The sequence below is a fragment of the Thalia democratica genome, chromosome 2, assembly GCF_965202585.1.
Source record: "Thalia democratica chromosome 2, ktThaDemo2.hap1.1, whole genome shotgun sequence".
Classification (NCBI taxonomy): Eukaryota; Metazoa; Chordata; class Thaliacea; order Salpida; family Salpidae; genus Thalia; species Thalia democratica.
The window spans coordinates 19,732,514-19,751,748 of NC_139166.1; positions in this window are offsets into that span (position 1 = coordinate 19,732,514).

Sequence of the window (19,235 nt, forward strand, 5' to 3'; positions counted from 1 at the left end):
CCTTGTTTGAAATAAAATTCACAAAATAAAGAAATATTGAAGTTTATTAACAATTTATTAATTATATAACTTAAAAATTATTGTAATTCAGCTTGAATAAACAATTAAGTTTTTAAACATTTGTAACACATGTATAAAAAATTATTAAGCTATTAATGAATTAGAAAAACGTATTTTTTATTGTGCATTCTAGCAATTCTTTATCTGCAATAAAAATATTGCATTTAAAAAGAGCAAATTCGAATTATAAGACGAGCTATAAAAACTATAATACGTTAGTTTGGAGTTATTTCGAAAAACACAAAAAAAACCGCTTAAGTCAGTTTCAACAATGCACATAATTGTTTTCAGTAACTAAAGACTGATCAGAAAAAAACTGTTAAGGCAAATTAGAAAGTAGCAAAAGTAATTACTAAAATAGCGTTTAGATAGCGTTTAGAGTTGAAAACTCATTTAAATATTTTTTGTTGGCGTTAGTAAAACATTTTTGTTTATTTTTTCAATATCAACAAGAAGTCTTGTTTAGGAAATGTCTGAAGATTATAAAGCCGCTTAAATCAAATTAGGACTTAAATTCATCTGTTAAGATGAGGAACTAATACAACAAATATTGCTCATTTAAAAAAAAATATTACAGATGGTTTTAATAATTTTGACATTTTAGAAGAATTTCTAGGTTTAGTTCCAAAACAAAGCACAATAATAGGTAAAACCATTTAAAAGCAAAGGTGCAATGCACCAACAAAAGGTTTTTAAAAATACAATTTTTGCTTCTACTTTTAGTACTTCATCTTTGTACATAGGTTTGCATAGGAATTAATTAAAATGCAAAGAAAACTTCTAAAAAATTAAAGGTATCATAACCAAAATAAAATTGACCTTATTTTTTATTATTATGTTATTTTAAATGTTTTTGCGCACACTAAAATATAACATTTAGTAATAAAACACATCTGTTATAGAAACTTAGATAAAAAAACGTGTAAAAAAAAAACAAAACTGTAAAGAAATGACATTTTAATTAATTATTGTACATTACATTTGTACAAAACGGAAAACATTTAGTTTATTTACAAAATAGGTATCATATAACTATCTTACTAATTTAAAGAACTTTTTATTCTCGTTTCTTAGAAAATAATTTGCTTTTGTAAGAAGAAAGTTATTATGAAATTAAGAAATAAAACTAGTGGAATGCTAACCTTTCTTTTTCAAATTTTTAAATTAAATAAGTAAAGCCTTTTAATTGTTTTAAAATTATATACAGGGACTTAAAACTAAATAAATCAAACAAATTTAATTTAAAACATAATTTTGCTTAGCGGGCCACATTTACATGCTCGCGGGCCGCAAAATTTTCGTTGGCGGGCCACATTCCATTCAAAAAAGTAACGTGCTTGCGGGCCGAAGATTTACCCTTTGCGGGCCGCATTTCGCCCGCGGGCCGCAGTTTGCCGACCCCTGATCTAAACAGACGAAATCGCAATATTAAGTCATACGATTAGTAATCGCTACTTATTTCTCATATTTTTATTGTTTTTTTTAATAATAATTTATACTACATGGGGTAAACCAGAACAGATAAAAAAAAATTGTTTAGAAAATAATTCAAAGTCCTATTCATAAATTCTAATTACAAAAGAATAAATTCATATATTTTTACTATACAAAAATATTTCTTTGTTAACTTTGTTGTATTTAGTAATGGCAAAATTTCTTTAATTTTAGTTTTTTAATTAGTTTTAATAAAAAAATTTAATTCACTTTTATTACAAATTTTATAACTATTTATTGAACCTTTCTAAAGGAACAAATGAATTCTAAATATACCTAAACATTGTAAATAATTAAATAAAGATAATCAGTTGTGTTTATGTAATTGAAAATGCTTAGTATAAATTAATAAAAAAAAAAACATTATAAAAACCTAAACAAATATACTTAAGTAAACTGTATATTGTTATACACTAAAATTTACATTTTTACATTTTGGTTAGATACTAAATATGCTTAAATCATCAAAAATATAATTGTTGATGTCTTCAACTTAAGTTTAGCTAAGGTATTTTTACTTTAATGGGTCTTTAAATTTATTAATAACTATTTTATTTAAAATTATCAGAACAATTTAATTTAGATATTAAACATATGTTCAGAAGAAATAAAATTAAAGAGTATTAAAAGACTTTTAAAGTTTAAGAATTTACTTTTATTAATCTTAAAGTTAAAAAACTAGTAATTCTGTAAATAAGAAGTCTTAGGTTGAAATATGTAGATAGTTTTGAAATAGCTTGACTTTATTAAACATTATCAAGCCTTAAAGTAATTCACTCTATCTAAAATATGTTATCAAAAATTTATAACCACATCAGTTTTATAACTAATCATTATTTGTTCCATTTTTTAATCTACAACCACTTAAAAAAAAATTATTTTCAAAAAACTATGTAATTTGACTACTTATGGTCAGTTATAAGTGAGCTACAATTACCGAATTGTGATCTCAAAATATTTCTTTTTGGTATTTAGATAATTTTTTTTATGTTTTTTATGTTGTAAAACTACATGATTTTTTTACAATAGATTTGTAATGTTAGTATAAAATTTGACTTTTTGACAAGTTTTTAAGCTGTACAAAAACAAAAGTGACTATAACTGTGAAGTTCTTACATACTTTTTATAAAATGTTTAATAGTGATTTAAATTGAGTTGAAAAGCTTAAATTTAAAGTTAATATGTCCTTTAATAATCTAGTATCGTAGTTTTAGCATATATGGTTTAGTTAGGCTAAAACGTAGTAAAACAGTTCGTAACAGAAAAGTAAGTTCAAGTTTATTTACTAATAAAACAATTATAGCTTTCTTTTTCATTTATTAAAACTAAAATGCATCTAGTTGTAGATCTACTACATAACCGATAAAATTTCATGGCTCAATTTTACTGATACTTAAACGAATTTTCAGCATTTTAAGTTTTGCAGCTCTTCATGCATTGCATTGTTTTGTACTCACAGTTAAGTGAGCTGTATTTAACTTTTGTTTTTGTTTATTTTAAGTGTTACATGTTTTTAAGTTTATCTTTTAAACTTTGTAGTAAGTTAAAAAATATATAGTGAAAAGCATGAATGATAAGGTATAAAAACGTTTGTAAATTTTATATTACAAAGTTTTAAAAAGTTTTTTTAAATTGAAAATAAGGGGGATATTAAATCTTTACTTGTTTAGTTTGAAATGAAACTTAATGACTACAAAATCGTATTATGAGTAAATCAAAAAGATTTAATATAACACTAACGTTTTACACAAAATTCTAGATGTTTTTAATTATTGTTTAATTGTTTTAAACTGTTAAAAAATTAACTTAAAAGGTAGTTGTTTGCATCTCTATATAAAAAACAAAACAAGTTAATTAAATAAAGTTATATTACAGAACATAACCGTTCCAATATTTTATTTTTGAACTAATCGATCTTTTTATACTTAATTTTAAATTAAATGTTTGCTTGCAAATCATTTACTTTCTTTTTACAATTAGCTGAGTAAAAAAAAATTTCAACAACTATTGTTTAATTTTAAACATTATACAAAAGACACTTAGTTTAAATTTCCAGATATATTATAATTTTATTGGAATTCTATTCTTTGTCTTTTTTTCTTTTACGTAAATTCTAAAACTACTTTTAATTGACTTCTTTCTCATAGCAAACAAAAAATATTAATCTAGTTGCGTAAAAGTATCTCAAAAAGTTTTATAAATAAAATCAAGATCTTTTTTGTATTATTTAGTACTGTAAATTTTGATACACCTTTGTTATGTTGCTAAATGGTTCAGTTTATAATTAATTAACAACAATTTCGTATGAACTGAACTGTTAGTACTGAGATCAATTATCACGTCATAACCACAAGATTTCCGGTTGCGTGTAGAAATAAGTCTACTGTTAGTTTTATCTGTTTGTTATAACTTAACCAGTTATAATACTTTTTGAACGCTGCATGAATTATTATTGAAAAAGTACGAAAATCTAAAATTCTGCTTTTCTTGCTATTTAAACAAAGTAACGCTTTTTAGTTTATCAACATAACAATAAGTAAACGTTTTGTAACTATGAACTCACACTAGTATTTGGTAGAATTTTTTGAAAATAATTTAATTACTTGGCTGTAGTAAAGGTTTTTTTATGCTTTTAATATTTTTTATAGTAAACTTAATTCACATTTTCATTAATCAAACAATGATAGTTGTAAAAAAAAACACTCAAAAAAATTACAATGGACTAAAGATTAAATTAATCAGTAAGTTTTAATAAGGGTAAAAATTAGTTTAATTAAAACAAAGTGTAATCTTTTTTAAACGGTTAAAGTACTTTTATATTGCTTAGCACTCAAAAAACGATCAGTATGGTTTGAAAATGTTTATAATAAGAAGCAGTATCTAGTCGAATTGTACACTGAAAGAAGACCAAAAAATAGTACAACAACGAATTAAAAACTGTGTATTAATTAGTGCTTAAGATTTCTAGTAAATACATTAAAGTATTCTTTTGTTTAATTTCAAAAACTATTAGAAAATATAAACCTGTTTTTTAAAGTAAAATTTATTCTTCTATACTTTTGTAATGAAAATATTTAAAAGCTTTAGCTCCTATAATTGTTATATCACTGATTTTGTATGATAAAATTTTCTTAATAATTCATTTAATTAACAGATAAAAATTTCAAGTATAACTATATCATCCAAAACTAGAATAATCTACAGTAATACAAACGTTTAATAAGAAATTACTTATTAAAAACTTTTAATACTCTTGCATGCTAAAATAAAGTAAACCAAACTTTATAATTTTAACTGAAAACATATGCTACTAAAATAAAAACTAACATATTTTCTCTTCAAACTTTATGGATAATAATAGGCTATCTGTTTATCTTAAAAGTATTTTTATTTAAATAAATTTATCAATCTAATTTTTTTTTCATCGTACATGTAACAAATTTAGTGTAACTCATTTAGTGGTATGTTTTCATAATTTCAAAACTAAAATATTTATGCATATTGCACATTAATAGTACAACTTTTAATTTTTTTACTTGGTTTTGCAGTTCTCTTGACGCAATTCTTTTTATGAAACATTTTGTTTCATTTATTTTTAATGTAAATCACTATTTTGAATGTGTATTAAAATTTTCGGTTTTATAATAAATCAAAAAAATACTAAACAGCAACAAAATAAAAATTTTCTATAACGAAATTTTTGATTTAACTTTTTAGCTTAAGAACAAGTTTGCCAAATAATTACAAGAGTTTTAATAGTTAAATTTTGGTTTAATGACACTAGTGTATTGAACACGAAAAATAAATCAACATTAAAATGGTTCGGTCAAAGGACCTAGAAAACTTTTTTTTTAAATGATCTACACTCCAACTATTTAGTTTATTGTCTTTGCGTAATAAAACAAATATAAATAATTTTTTTATTATTAAAACATAAATTTACGTAGGTTTACAAAATGTAAATATATAAAAAGATAATAAAACATGTTAAACGAATCAAAAGACAATTGAAGTTTTACTTAGAACAGCTTATCATGAAAAATAGTAAGTAAAATTTTGTTGTAGAAAAACTGATTCTTAGCTTAATAAGCTAGGCTTAATGAGTTGTACTAAATTGTTCTTTAACTATAAATTGAGATATGTTAGTAGCATACAGCAAGCAAATACACTGGTGTAGTTACGACAATGAAATCTTACCAAAAGAAAATAAAACATAACTAACTAACATGTTTATTTTTTTAAACAGTAATTTAGTTGGCTGTTTAATTATTTAATTTTTTCAAAATAAAATTATCCTAGACTTTGAAAACGTACCTTTAAAAAAATGTTGTTTTATTGAGCAGAATATATTCGAAGTATAATAGTACTTGCTACAGTCTAGACTGGATCACTGTCAGCAGTGCCCAATTAATATAATTTGCAAGGAATATTCCTAGGTGTTGTTTTCTTTCTTCTATTTGTTTAATAAACAATGAACTTTACTGCAAGATCAACAACAACAGCATCCGAGACAATCCTACGACCAGTTTCGTCCTTATTAGGACTCATCAGGCAGGAATAGTCGCGAGAAATCGCTATTGTGATCTTAAACAAGCGGGGATAAGTACAAATTACTAAAGCGACCGTTTATGGGTAAAATTGACACAGCTAAATCATTCGCAGCCCAACGTCTCAGACATTGTAAGCTTGATGTGAGATTATAGTCTGCGCTCGTTTGATAAGTTTTAGCCATTTAGTATTTTTTTGTGATGTCATCGATTATTCTCTAAATTGTTGATATATTTTTACTATAATTTTCAATATTAAACACAAATGTTTGTAGATATGGTTTTGATTTTTAATGATATTTTTCTGCATTTAAGTACTTTTACTATATATAAAAAAATATTTTTTCAAATATATTTTGGTAATTTATTTGTTTGTTTTGTTTATGCTAATATGCTTTTAGTTATGCAAGGTTTTAAGCAATTTTATTTTACTTTAACTATAGCTAAGTTTTTTTTTTTCCTGCATTTTATTTTATCATAAATATGTTACCTGGTTTTGTATTTTTTTTCTTTTTATAACATTATATTGTAGTAAACAACTTAGTTTTAGTGTATTATATTGCTGTCTTTTTAACGTGGTTTATCCTAATACAGTCTAATTTATAGTTATAGCACAATTTGTTACAAGTCAATAAGCCTAAATTATTTTACTTACCTGATATTGTTTGATCTGATTATGTTTTAATTACTTTTTACTTATTTTCAAGTCTGCGTAGAGTATTTATAGAAAGGAGATTAAAATAAATGCACGTTGTTATGTTTTATATTTAAATGTGTATCGATTTTCTTAAACAAAAGGCTTTGATTATTATTTTATAAGTTAAAGTTATAGCTAAATCTAATTGGCAGTCACAAGAAGATAAAACGATAGCTACTTATTACTAAAAATAAAACAAATCTATACTTTTTGTCTAGTATCGGCTTAAACTGATAAATAGTGCATAATATTTTAATAATTAAAATTTAAAGACTTAATTTTTATTGTTTTTTGTTTTTTGTTATTTAAAACTATTTTTTTGTTGTTTGTTAGTAATTAAAAATTGCTAAATAGTTACTAAAAACATCTTATTTTTTTAGGACGTAAGAAGTTTAATAGATAAAATGTTACAAAAATTCTGTTCTTGTTTAAAAGTTGTTTTTTAGGTTGCTAAAAGCAATTTAGACATTCTATGATTTTATCTTGTAAAATAATAGTAAATGTCACAAATACATAATTTCCGTTTTTATTACAGCCTGGAGAAAAACGCAATACTTAGTGTTTTTATTTCAGTGTATTTTTACAAAGATTAGTTGAACTCAACAATGTTTATTGTTTTATCTTAATTTTTGTTTTAAAAATATATCTATATAACTAGTTAGTTCAAATAAAAGCGTAATAAACAAGTTTTAAAGTTTGCAATATTAAATATTTATTAGAAATGAAATCTCAAGTATTTTAAGAAAACTAAAGCAGTTACTTAGTTTAAATAATACTTTAGACGTAACAAATTATATCGAAGGTTTAAGTTTCTATAAACACAAGGACTTTATAATATCATATATTGTTTAATTATTTATAATTTAATATTAACCTTACCATTAAAACTAAGTAATGACGTTGCTTTGATTTTATTTCCGGTTTTATGCAATACAGAATTAACTTGACTTTTTTAAAAATTTGAATAGATCCAAAAGTATATGAAAGTTTTAAAAAAATATTGCATTTGTTTACAGGCATATTTTTTGAATTTACAAACAATATATTTTTTTTAATTCAATAAAAAACCATTGTTCTAATAAAGTATCAGTTTAACTTAATCAGTTTACAAATGTGACGGAGTAAAAAAAAATTAAAACTATTTATCTTTTTAATTAAGCCAGCGATACTTTTTTTTCTTTTCCACTTTTCTGTACAATACCCACTTGAGTTTTGTCTTAATATTTTTAAGTTTTAATCAAACTTTTTAGAACACAACATATTTGTTTTTAAAAAATATATTAATCTAATTCTTAATAAAATATTTAAAAATAATTTCGTAAGTTTAGTTCCATAACACAGCTTTATAAACTTTAATTGAAGTTGTAGCTTTATCATAGTCTTTTAGTTTCAAAAAGAAAGCTTAAAACTATTTTTAGATGTTTTAAAAGTTCTTCAAGTACCGTGGTTATTTATTATTTGAAGCTTTCAAAATTTTCAAATCATTTAAGTAAATTAAAAACATTTCAATTTTATGAAACACAACTTTAAAAAAGTATAATGTTGCAAAAGCTTAATAAAAAAGACCTGTAAATTCAAGACGTTCTTCCATGCAAAATTAAAATTTACAAAATGCTAAATAACTAGTTATTAATTTATACAAGATCTGTACAAAGTGAAAAATAAATTTATTTACACTAATAAATAAAATTATTTTAAAAATGAAAGAAATAATAATAATTGTACAACGTAAAAATTGAAAAGATAAATGAATAGAGTGAATGAGCTGCACACAAGGCACAGAGTAAAGGTTAGTAGTCGTTTATTAATGTTTTTAAATACATGAATTCACTTTTTTCAGTTGTCTTATAGCTCGAATTATCGGAAAATATAAAAATCGTAAAAACGGTTATTTTTTTATTTATAAATTCTAAAACTTAAATTTTATTAAACGTACGTACTTTGAAATTAGTTTAATTTTTTTCTATATAATTATTTTCTACTGTTACACTTTTTGACCAAAAAGAGCATGAAAATGTAGTGTTTAATAAAGTTGTTTTATTAACATTATTTGTAAAAAAAATGTATCACTACTAAATAAAATTACTTTTATTAAAAAAACACTACTACCGGTTTTATTTAACATTTACATGTAATACACAAAAGTGTTTAAAAACAATATATTCTTATAAAGTTTATAACGCTTTTGAACAATTAATGAAATCGAATCTCAATGACGGGTACCCAGTCCATGAAACAACCTGAATCCTGAAGTATCTCGCGTGGATTGTTGTACTGAAACCGTTTATCACAGGTGTGGTTCTATCGGTGTTACCGCGGAAAATCTGTCATTTCAACAGTTTTAATATGTTGTGCTACACTATTTAAAAGAGTAACTAAACTAGTCGAAAATTAAAATCAGCTGCCATTTAGCTTACTTAAGATTGCCTTTTGCTTTGAATTTATTCTATATCAAAATTTATAAATGTGTTTGAATTACTAGGCTAAGCTTGACTTACTTGTTGTACATATGTTATTGAAAGTTAAACGTCATAAAACGTTTCCTTAACAATTCAATATATATATATATATATATAAATATACTAAGTCAAGCGACACCGAAGCAACTTTTATATAATTTTTTTTTTGATCATAGATAGAACTATTTTTTATTAGAAATTAATGAATATAATTGAAGTTCATAGATGTTTTTGGCATTCTCTTTTCTAAATGGCTGATATCCGTCTTTTTCAAGGTCCATAGTTTTATCTAAAAAGTCAACTTTTTGTGTACTTGATTCGATTTTTACTTATAAATTAATTTTCTGAAGTTGTTTTGTTATAGATTCAATTGGTTAATAACTCTTGGTGATCTTTTTTAACAATGAGTAAGCCGTCATCACGATATAGGCCACATCGAATATCAATGACGGGTACCTGGTCCATGAAACAACCTGAATCCTGAAGTATCTCGCGTGGATTGTTGTACTAAAACCGTTTATCACAGGTGTGGTTCTATCGGTGTTACCGCGGAAAATCTGTCATTTCAACAACTTTAATTTGTTGTACTACACTATTTAAAAGAGTAACTAAACTAGTCGTAAATTAAAATCAGCTGCCGTTTAGCTTACTTAAGAATAGTAGCCACCACACCAAGCATTAGCACTAATAATATCGAACAGTCTTCCATTTTTTGCTGCATGGTTGTTCAAGTTTTTCCAATGGGAACCATCGGTAAGTTGACCGTCGGACACAATAAATTTGTTTTAAACTCCCATTCCGCAATCTTGAATATTTTTTTAAGTTTTGCATAAGAAATAAAACTAAAAATCAAGTAAAAAAGAGTCTTAGTGTTGTGATATTGTCTTCTTTTAATTTTGTTTTGAACAGCATTTGCTTAAAAATTCAACATTAAAGTACACGATTTGACACGAAATTACTTAAACGAATTTCAAAACATTGAATTCTAATACTGAGATTTTTCATTTATGTTTAAAAAATTAACTATTAAGAAGAAGATAGTGTTATAAAGTCGGCAATGTCTAAGAGTGTGAGTTACTTTGAGTTCTATACAATTATATCTTATTGATATAAAATGGATACTGATTTTTATTTTCTTATTATCTTTGAAAATATTCAGCAATTTCATATAATGATTTCGCTTTAAGTATGTCTATATAACTTTGGTATTATTTTCAGATTACTCGCAATAAAAAGTTTTTTTTTCTAAAAAATGTCGTTTTTTATTAATTTCTTGAAATATCATTTTTTATGTTTTTATTTGCTCTTTAGATATTTAGCTTTACTGTAATTAAGTCTTACGTTTTAAACTTACCATAAAACAGTTTTTCACTATGTCTTGTGTTTTACATTTGTCATTTAATATGTTACTTTTTTGACAACTATTGATTTGATAATAATCAAAATTTAAAAATATGCAATGAACTAAGTTTATCTTGCTTTAACTTTGTTATAATTCAGATTTAATATTCTTAATTTTATACCTAACCTACATTTAATAAGTTACTAATCTATTCTAATTATGAAGTTTCATTTTCTTTTACTCAAAAATAATTTTGTATAATATATATAATGTGTAATGAGGTGCTGCCTCACTGTTGTATTGTATATTAAAGAGATTGATATATTTTTGGTAAATATAACAGATACTTTCATTTTATTGAATATATTATTTATTGTAGATTTAAAGTTTGCTGTAATTAGTAAAAAAGTTTTTTTATTTAGTATGTTTATATTTGTGCAAGTAAAAGTAATTCCAATAATTTTTTTTTCTAAACGGTTTAATTTTGTAATGTATAATTATTTTTTTGAACAGTAACTTCGAATTTGTTTTATTTAATAAAATTATTTCAATTATATTACTTAAAAAAGATCTTTTCATAGCTAATTACAAAAGTCTTTAGTTAGGAAATAATTTAAGAAAAAAAAATGCGCACCCCTAACCAAAGTACTACGCCATTGCCTTAAACCAAAAACGTTTGATCATTTTTTTTTTGTTTAATAAACCACTTTGCACAGTATTAAAATAAAAAGGTACTTCTTTAATTACACTAAGTATTTTGTTGAACAATTAATTTATTTGTAGCTTTTCATCAAATAATTTTTTCACTGTATTTAATAATTGATTCTTAAGAATACATTAGATATATAATTATAGATAAACAATAATACAAAATCAATTAATTTACTTTAAAATTATTGTTTTAATTTTTTCGAAGTTTATTTTTACATTTTGATTCTGTAAAATTGAATTAATTCATTGTTAATAAATTTTATTGATTATTGTATTTATTACTACATTTTGTACTAGTATTATACTACATAGGATTGTCAAAAATCTAGGATAGTTTATTATTTTTAAAGAGCTAGTATACTTTAAGCTAGTTGTTGTTTTTATTGAAAAACTATATAGCTTATAACTTTTATATTGCAAATCTAAAGCTATCTTTAATAATAGCTACAAATTGAACAAAATTAAAAAAAAATAAAATCTTCTAGCTTAGGAGTTAAGTACAAACTTATGTTATCACAATAGTAGTAATGGTAATAATACTTAAAAGCATTATTCATTTTAATTAGCCTTTATGAATTTTAACTTTAAAGTACTTAAGTTAGATTACTTAGGTATAATTTTTTGTCTCAAAATGTGGCCCTGTTAGAAAAATAAAGAGCATTTAGAAGAGTTTAAACATTAAGTGTTAAAGTTAACCTATTTTTTTTGATACAAGTGAATTTTTTTTTGTTTATTTATTTTAGTTTTCTATTTTAAAAGACTCAAGTTTTATCAAGTTACTATACATAAAGTAATATTTAAGTTATAAAAAGAGATATATTTTGACAATTGAAAAAAATGACCTAAAATTACAACCTTAGCTCGTTTGGTTTGTTCTAGTAGATGGTGTTTAAGTATATAAATTACTAATTAAGAAACTAATAGTTAATTAGACAAATATTGAGTTCTTTAAGAAAAAATCGCTACTATATCTTTTAATAATAAGCCCTAAATGCATATATAACTTAGACTCAAGTATTAAACTGGTTAAAACTAAATGACTTTAAGTGTCTGACTTAAACTATAACTGCGGCCCCTGTGCATGTTTCAAATTCGAAATCTAGCCCCCGAGTACCTTCAGCCGGCAAACTCCTATGTTATGAGCTCTCGAAGTAGAATTTTTAAAAACGGTCTAGTTTAATTAACGGGGAATCTACAATAGATACTATTTTTTTGTCTTTCTTTTAGATTAAATGGATAGATGGGATAGATGGGATATAAAATTTTTACTTATTTAGTTTGAAATAAAACTTAATAACTACAAAATAGTATTACGAGTTTATCACAAGAAAAGTAAGGTTAATATAACAACTAACGTTTTACACAAAAAACTAAGTGTTTTTAATTATTGTTTAATTGTTTTAAACTGTTTAAAAACTTAACCTAAATCGTAGTTGTTTGCATCTATATATAAAAAACAAAACAAGTTTAATTAAATAAAATTATATTACAGAACATTACCGTTCAAATATTTAATTTTTGAACTAATCGATCTTTTTATATTTAATTTTAAAATAAATGTTGCTTGCAAATTAATTACTTTCTTTTTACAATTAGTTGAGTTAAAAAAGAAGTTCAACAACTATTTTTTAATTTCAAACATTAAACAAAAGACACTCAGATCAAATTTCAAGATGTATGATAATTTTATTGGAATTATTTTTTCTGTTATTTTCTCTTAAGCTAAATTCTAAATCTACTTTTAATTAACTTCATTTCTCATAGCAAACAAAAAGAATTAATCTAGTTGCGTTAAAGTATTTCAAAAAGTTTTATAAATAAAATCAAGATCTTTTTTGTATTTTTTAGTACTGTAAATTTTGATACACCTTTGTTATGTTGCTAAATGGTTCAGTTTATAATTAAATAAGAACAATTTCATATGAACTAAACGGTTTATAATATGTTCAATTATCACGTCATAACCACAAGATTTCCGGTTGCGTGTAGAAATAAGTCTACTGTTAGTTTTATCTGTTTGTTATAGTTTAGCAAGTTATAATATTTTTTGAAAGCTGCATGAATTATTATTGAACAAGTACGAAAATCTAAAATTCTGCTTTTCTTGCTATTTAAACAAAGTAACTCTTTATAAATTATCAACATAACAATAAGTAAACGTTTTGTAACTATGAACTCACACTAGTATTAGGTAGAATTTTTAGAAATTATTTTAATTACTTTGCAGTAGTAAATGTTTTTTTTGATTTCAATATATTTTATATTAAACTTAATTCACATTTTTATTAATTAAAAAATGATTGTTGTAAAAAAAAGAATCAAAAAAAAAAGCAATGGACTTAGAATTAAATTATTCAGTAAGTTTTAATAAGGGTAAAAATTGTTTTAGTTAAAACAAAGTGTAATCTTTTTTATACGTTTAGAGTACTTTTATATTGCTTAGCATTCAAAAAACGATTAGAATGGTTTGAAAATGTTTGTAATAAGAAGAAATTTATAGTCGAATTGTACACTGAAAGAAGACCAAAAAATAATAAAACAATGAATTCCAAACTGTGTAATAAATAGCGTTTAGTTTCTAGTAAATATATTAAAGAAGTATTTTCTTTACTTTTTAAAACTAAAAGAAAATGTAAACTTCTTTTTAAAGTATAATTTTTTCTTCTATATTTTCTGTAGTGAAAATATTTTAAAGCTTTTGTTCCTATAATTGCTATATTACTGCTTTTGTATGATAATATTTTTTTTATAAACCAATTAGTTAACAGATAAAAATTTCAAATATAACTATATCATCCAAAATTAGAAAAATGTACAATAATACAAATGTTTGATAAAAAATTACTTAAAAACTTTTAATGCTCTTGCATGCTTAGATAAATAAACCAAACTTTATATTTTTAAGTGAAAACATATGCTACTAAAATAAAAACTAACATATTTTCTCTTCAAACATTATAGATAATAATAGGCTATCTGTTTATCTTAAAAGTATTTTTATTTAAATAAATTTATCAATCTAATTTTTTTTTATCGTACATGTAACAAATTTAGTGTAACTCATTTAGTGGAATGTTTTCATAATTTCAAAACTAAAATATTTATGCATATTGCACATTAATAGTATAACTTATAATTTTTTTACTCGGTTTTGCAGTTCTCATAGCGCAATTCTTTTTATGAAACATTTTGTTTCATTTATTTTTAATGTAAATCACTATTTTGAATGTGTATTAAAATTTTCGGTTTTTTAATAAATCAAAAAAATACTAAACAGCAACAAAATAAAAATTTTCAATAACGAAATTTTTGATTTAACTTTTTAGCTTAAGAACAAGTTTGCCAAATACTTACAAGAGTTTTAATAGTTAAATTTTGGTTTAATGACACTAGTGTATTGAACACGAAAAATAAATCAGCATTAAAATGGTTCGGTCAAAGGACCTAGAAAACTTTTTTTTTAATGATCTACACTCCAACTATTTAGTTTATTGTCTTTGCGTAATAAAACAAATATAAATAATTTTTTTTTATTAATAAAACATAAATTTACGTTGGTTTACAAAATGTAAACATATAAAAAGAAGATAAAACGTGTTAAATGAATTAAAAGGAAATTGAAATTCTACTTAGAACAGCTTATCATGTAAAATAATAAATAAACTTTTGTTGTAGAAAAACTGATTCTTAGCACAATAAGTAGGCTTAATGAGTTGTACTAAATTGTTATTTAACTATATATTAAAATGTTAGTAGTATACAGCAAGCAAATACACTGAAGTAGTTACGACAATGAAATCTTACCAAAAGAAAATAAAACATAACTAACTAACATGTTTATTTTTTTAAACAGTAATTTAGTTAGCTGTTTAATTATTTAGTTTTTTCAAAAAAAAATATCCTAGGCTTAGTAAACGTACCTTTAAAACAAAAATGCTATATTACTAAGCAGAATATAATAAAAGTGTAATAGTACTTGCTACAGTTTATACTGGATAAATGTCAGTAGTACCAAATTATTATACTTTACAACGAATAATTCTAGGTGTAGATTTCTTTCCTCTATTTGTTTGTGATGTCATCGATTTTTCTCTAAATTTGAGATATATTTTTACTGGAACTTTCAATAAAAAAAATATGTTTGTAGATATGGTTTTGATTTTTTGATGATATTTTTCTGCATATAAGTACTTTTATTATATATAGAAAAATATTTTTTCAAATATTTTTGGTAACTTGTTTGTTTTGTTTGTGCTAATATGCTTTTAGTTATGCAAACTTTTCAGCTATTTTAATTTTTTTACTGTAGCTAAGTTTTTATCAAGAGTATAGTTTTGTGTTTATTTTATGTTTACAATACTTTATTGTAGTAAAGAATCTAGTTTAAGTGTATTATTTTGCTGTTTTATAACGTAGTTTATTCTAATACAGTCTAGTTCAGTGCTTCTGAAATGGGGTTCCGCGGAACCCTAGGGTTCCGCGACGCCTCTCAGGGGTTCCGCGAAGCCTTTCGAAATTAAAAAATGAAATTTGAAAGAAATAAAAAATATAAATTATAAAACTTCAAAAAAAAATAGTACACATAAAATGGAAAACAAACATAGTTATAGCATTCATTGATCTGCTTAGTGTGTATCTAGTGGTAAAAATTTTAATAGGTATTCATTATTAATATTGTCCTGGTTGCGCAAATTTTTGTAAATTTTTTGAATTTCTATTTTTAGTGAAGTCATTAAAATACTTGTATTATCACTAAAGCAAACAATGTAGGAGCGATCAAAACAAATTCTAAATGTTTACACAATAAAACTAAACAAAAGATCTTTATCAGAAACTTATTTCTGGTATATTATGTTGTTTCAAATGCTGTAAAAATGTTTAAAAAGATGTCTATTAGCTTGATTTAAAATTTAATATGTATAAAAGCTTATTTTCTACTTAAAAAATGCTACTATAATGAAATGAAATGTGTCGAAAATTATTTCATCATCAAAGATTTAGAGTGGAATAAATGTGTCGGCATTTGTACTGACGGTGCAGCGTCTATGACTGGGTCCAAAAATGGTGTAGTGAGGAAAATAAAGGATAAAGCAGTTGAAGATAAATGGATACATTGTTTTTTACATAGAGAAAATTTGGCAACAAAACATCTTCCTTCTTGATTACAAGAATTTCTCTCAGCGTCGATTAAAACGGTTAATTTTATAAAGAAAATAGACACAAAGGCAAGATGTTTCAATAATTTATGTGAAAGTCTAGATGCTAACCATCTGCGACTTCTTTATCACAACGAAGTTCGCTGGCTGTCGAAGGGGCGGACACTGGTTCGTCTCGTTGAATTAAAGAAGCAGGTGTTCACCCAGTAAGCAATGGTAGCAGAGGTTAGCAATGGTAATTTTGCGATGTTTCACCGGTTTGATGAGGCCCATGAAAAATGCATAGAATTCAACTTCTCTGACGAAATATACAACCATCTTGATCTTTTGTCTATAAAGTTTCAGCATTATTTTCCTGAAGATGTTCGCATCGGAAATTTATGGATTTTTAATCCTTTTATGTGTGATATTGCTTCAGAAGAAGTGAATCTTCCTACAGATACAGAAAACGAATTGCTGCAACTATCTGAAGATAGCAATTTAAAATTGAGTTTAAAAGGGAAGGAGTTTTTAGATTTTTGGATATATGTAATTTTAGAGTACCCCGTCTTAGCAAAGCGTGAAGTAAAATTTATTTTACCATTCACCACCACTTTTCTTTGCGAGTCCGTCTTTTCGCATGTAACAAACATTAAAACGAAGCAAAGGAACTGAATGCTGACTCAAACCTTATCTGCCTGTCTCCGTCTCAGTCTATCTAAAATCCAGCGACACATTGACATGCTTGTTGCTAAGAGACAAGTTTAAGCTTCGCGCTAATTTTTTTTTTTTTTTTTTTCATTAGGCATCTTACCCGTTTAGTACAGTAATCTGTGAATTCGATTAAGTTCATGTTCATTTCGTTATTGTTTGTAGCTCTCATTTTGTTTTTATTATGCAAGGAAAGATTTTTATAACGTTGCGATTAATCATGTTTGTTTTCGTTTATTCATTATAGAACCATAAAATACACATTGCCTCTGGCGCACTTTGAGTTTGATTCGACTTAATACTATTACAATTGGTATGATTTCTAACAATGATATAGTTTTGCTGAAAAATTAGTTTTTCACTGAAATTCTTTTGTTTTTTGCAGGAGATATTATATTAAACATTTTATGTAAAATTAAATTAGGGGTTCCGCGGAAAAGTTGAACTTTGGAAAAGGGTTCCGCCACTAGAAAAAGGTTCAGAAGCACTGGTCTAGTTTATAGTTAAAGCACAATTTATTACAAGTCAATAAGAGTAAATTATTTTACTTACCTGGTATTGTATGATTTGCTTATCTTTTAATTACATTTACTTATTTTTAAATCAGCGAAGAGTATTTATATTAAGAAGATTAAAATAACTGCACGTTAATATATTTTATATTCAAATGTGTATCGTTTTACTTAAAAAAAAATGCTTCGATTATTTTTCTCATGAGTAAAATTAAAAGTTGTAGCTAAATTTAATTGGCAGTCACAAGAACATAAAACGATAGCTACTTATTACTAAAAACAAAACAAATCTATAATTATTTTTTAATATGGGCCTAAACTGATAAATAATACATAGTACGTTAATGATTAAAGTTTAAAATTTTTTTTTTGTTATATAAGACTATTTTTTTTTGTTTGTTAGTGATTACAAATTGCTAAATAGTTACTAAAAACCTCTTATTTTGTTTAGGACTTAAGAAGTATAATAGATAAAATGTTACAAAAATTCTGTTATTGTTTAAAAGTTGTTTTTTAGGTTACTGGAAGAAATTTACACATTCTATGATTTTATCTTGCAAAATAATAGTAAATATCACAATTACATAACTTCCGTATTTATTACAGCCTGGTGAAAAACGCAATACAAAGTGTTTTTATTTCAGTATATTTTTACAAAGGTTAGTTGAACTCAACAATATTCAATGTGTTAACAATATATCTATATAACTAGTTAGTTCAAATAAAAGCGTAGTAAACAAGTTTTAAAGTTTGCAAAATAAAACAATTATATTACAAATGAAATCTCAAGTATTTAAAAAAAACTAAAACAGTTTTTTTTATTTGAATAACACTTTAGATCTAACAAATGATTTTGATGTTTTAAGTCTCTATAAATACAAGGACTTTATAAAATTCTTTTAGCATACAAAATTCAATATCAACCTTAGCATTTAAACTAAGTAATGACGTTCTTTTGATTTTATTTCCGGTTTTATACAATAAAGAATTAGCTTGACTTTTTTTAAATTTTGAATAGAATTTAAAATATATGAAAGTTACAAAAAATATTGCATTTGTTTACAAGCTTATTTTTTGAATTTATTAACAACTGTTTTTTTGTATTAATTGTATAAAAAACCGTAGTTCTAATTAAGTATCAGTTAAACTTAATAAGTTTACAAATGTGTCGGAGTAAATTAAAAATTTAAACTATTTATATTTTTATTGAACCAGCGATACTTTTTTTTTTTTCAACTTTTCTGTACAATAACCATTTGATTTTTGTCTTAACATTTATGAGTTTTAATAATTTTTTTTAGAATAAAACCTTTTTATTTTACAAATATAATTATCTAGTTTTAAAAGAATATTTAAGAATAACTTCGTGAGTTTAGCTTCATAACACAGCTTAATAAACTTTAACTAAAGGTGTAGGTTTATCATAGTCTTTTAGTTTCAAAATGAAAGCTTAAAATTATTTTTAGATCTTTTAAAAGTTCCTAAAGTACCCTTGTTATTTATTACTTGAAGCTTTTAAACTTTTTAAATCTTTTAAGTAAATTATAAACATTTCTATTTTATGAAA